Genomic DNA, 3,453 nt, shown 5'->3' with positions numbered 1-3,453 from the left:
TGATTCTACCATCAATAAAAGGCATAGGTTTTCTTCATTTCAAAAACCTTCTCATTTAAAAATAACTTTTTAAGCACAAATATGGGAAAATGATTCATTCATAAATAATTTCTAAATATCTCAAGCCAATGACATCAACCTTCAATGTCTGCCTATAAACTTACACAAATTTATTGCATTCATATAACCCTAATTGAATAAAGATCTCACCATACATGAGTATGAATGTAAGTCAATCACAAACAAACCATTCAAGGTGCAATAAAATCATATAATCAATAGGGTAAGCACCTATCATAGTACAATCGTACTATGATAGAACCCTAGCCCGTCCAAGTTCGAGATGTCATGCTCATAATCACAATTATATTACAATAATAGCTCAAAATAACCTAAAAGGCTACACAATCCCACCAAACTACCCAATACAGATAGATATAAGTTTTAAGCCACCTAAAAGCATTCTAAGGATCCTAGAACGCCAGAACAAAGCTAAATCTAACATAAATGAAGGCTTTAGGCTAAAATTTTAGTCTAAAATCTCAAAAATGGCCAAAGTGAGTCTAAGGATCACACAACCCTAAATTATCATTCTACAACCTTTCTAATGATCATGTTACTTATTTTATATATAAACTAACTAAGATAAGTCTAAAAGAGGAAACTATAAGCTACCTCAAAGTCAAAACCACACTCGTACCTCTACTCGAATGCTTTTCCTTTCAGATGACCTTAAAAAGCTGTCACACTATCAAAAATGGAATATACACAACAATATGGGACTAACAATACCCATATCGATGTTACGATATCCAGGCCAAAAATTAAGTCAAAACTTGGCCTATGGAGTTTAGCAACAAAATGGAAAACTAACTTGGTTATTATGTTCCCCTCGACATAAGGTTCACATTCCCTAAATTTGGGCGAAGGAAGAAACTAATTTGGACCTCAAATTTTTCAATAACTAAACTTAAAGAAATAGAAGTCAAGGGAATAGTAACACCTCAGAAGTTGGAAGCTTAATTTCGAAAGAAAGCTGCAAAAAACTTTATTTGTGCAAGTTTGTACGATGCCAAGTACAGATCATACTTCATTCTATGGTTTGTAGATGGCTATTTGTAGATGATGTCCTGATAGTTTGGAAAAATCAAGTCTCAGATGGGTTTGTATAATTCAAAAGGACAGCTTGTGGAAGCAAGTACGAGTCATAGTCGAGGCTCGTAGTTCATTTTTTAGAAAGGTGAAATTTCAGCATTTGAGTCCTACGACTAGACAATACGGACTGTAGAAGGAAATATGGTCCGTTCATGTGGTTCGTGGTTTGTGTCTTAAACATAGTGAAATTTTTAGACTTTGAAGTGTACAAATGATTTTTATAGGTCATCGATTTGACTACGGTTCGTGATGTGTGCTTGTGGTTTTTGATAAGAGGATTGAACTTTCAATGCTTATTTTACGGATGACCAGTACAATCCATAGAAGGGAGTACGAACCATACATGGGTTCGTAAAAGTGTTCCGACATAATTTTCTTAGGATTATTTGGGTTTTTTCTACCCTTTTAATCCCTAAACTACAGCGTTTCTACACTATTCTCAAGCCATATAACTATTTTTATACTACAAACCCTTCCCATTCTCTCTTAATCTCCTAAACTTTGAAATCTACTTCTCCAAGGATTGTCTTAAGGTGAATTAGAGTTCTTCAAGCTCTAAGTATCCTCTTCACAATTCTTAAGCAAGGGTTTTATCATGCTATGCAAGAAATTCATCAATGGATCCCTCTTCATCTATAGAGTCCCAAAGAAACTTCAAAATCTCTCTATCAATTCTCACCCAAATTCTAGGGTTTTATGTTTAGGAATGGGTTCAATTGTCATTGAGTTTATTCTTCAAAGTTGATCTTATTATGTATGATTTGATCATAATTACATGTTTTCCATGATTTTAGATGAGCCCATGATATACGAATACCTTATGATTATGAACAAAGTTTGAACATATGAATGCATTATGAATTGAGGAACTTATGAATTAATGATTCTTTTAGATAAAGTATAAAACACATTTTATGAAATTCAATGCTTCCTATTGAAGTAATTCTTATTATGGAAAGATGATCCCAATTAAGATTCTTTAGATAAGTGTCTCTTATGAGTATGATATGAAATCATTGTTTTATAAAGCTATTCTTATGATATAAAGTTTATGATTGGTTTGGTTTTACAATTTCAAGAAGTATGAATATGATATGATTATGCATAATTTCCATTGAGAGTTTACTTAGCATTGAGTGGACTTTAGGATGGAGGCTCACCCATTTGTAGAACCAGAGTTCTTTGGTAGAAATTTCTTTGTCCCATAACTACCTAGTGGATTCAGCTAAGCTCAAGAACATTGTTCTTACTATGAAAGTAAGCTACTCTCTTTTTGCTACGGGAGCAGTACACTAAACTCTTTGTTATAGCTTACATGGTTCATGTCGATTAATGGTATCTCTCACAACATTATGATTTCCTTGAAGGATTATGAATTAAGCTTATGTTGTGATTTTTCTAATTCATTATGACATCATGTATTTACTTATGTATCTTTCATCATATTCGGTACTATCTGAGTACTGATGCATATATTTCTTTTATCTTTATTGTCTTATAATATAGGTTCTAATATTCCTCCATCCGACTGTGTCTAGAATTGGATTGATCAATTTGCTTAGGTTTTGGTGATTCTTCATGGTTCGAGAGCATGAACACCTTATGAGATCTTCGATCTCTTACATATACTTTAAGTTTTTAGATTTATTTCGTGATCTAGGGCTTGTCCTATACATATCTATTAGTAGAAGCTTATGTCAGACTTAGTACTTTCAGTTTATGAAGTCTTTATCTTCGGATTTGATTCCAAATTGTGATGAATCTTTGAGACTTACATTCTGCTAATATGATTCATTCTTTTATGTTGTTATCATAGTTTCATGCTTATGTCAAGTGGATTCTTTAGGGTCTTTTGGGATCCTATTCACCATGCCACATCTAGAGTATAGTCTTGGGTCGTGTCAAACTTGGTATCAGACCAAGGTTTTAAAGAGTCTAGATGTTTGATAAGCCATATTATGTAAAGACTTGTTCATAAGTATGAAGCGCACCATATTTATGAACAGGAGACTATTAGACGTTTAAGAAATACTTCACTTCTTTCATACTCCTAAGTCGTGCAATAGAGTTTTGATATACCGTGAGTTTACGGTATTTCTAATACGTTTCACTTACAAGTTGTGTGTGTCTAAGGCCTTTTTATATTGGTTTTGATGTGTTTTTATCATGTTTTACAGGAAAGACGTTCAGGCGCGGAAGTGTAGAGACAGCTGAAATAAATGCAGAAGAAAGGCATCCACGGAGGTGATCTACGGACCGTAGGTCCATTCACGGTCCGTAGGTGATGACCGTAGATCA

The sequence above is a fragment of the Solanum tuberosum genome, unplaced genomic scaffold, assembly GCF_000226075.1.
Source record: "Solanum tuberosum cultivar DM 1-3 516 R44 unplaced genomic scaffold, SolTub_3.0 scf00462, whole genome shotgun sequence".
Taxonomy (NCBI): Eukaryota; Viridiplantae; Streptophyta; class Magnoliopsida; order Solanales; family Solanaceae; genus Solanum; species Solanum tuberosum.
The sequence above is the reverse complement of the archived record's forward strand: the minus strand, read 5'-3'. Positions refer to the sequence as shown.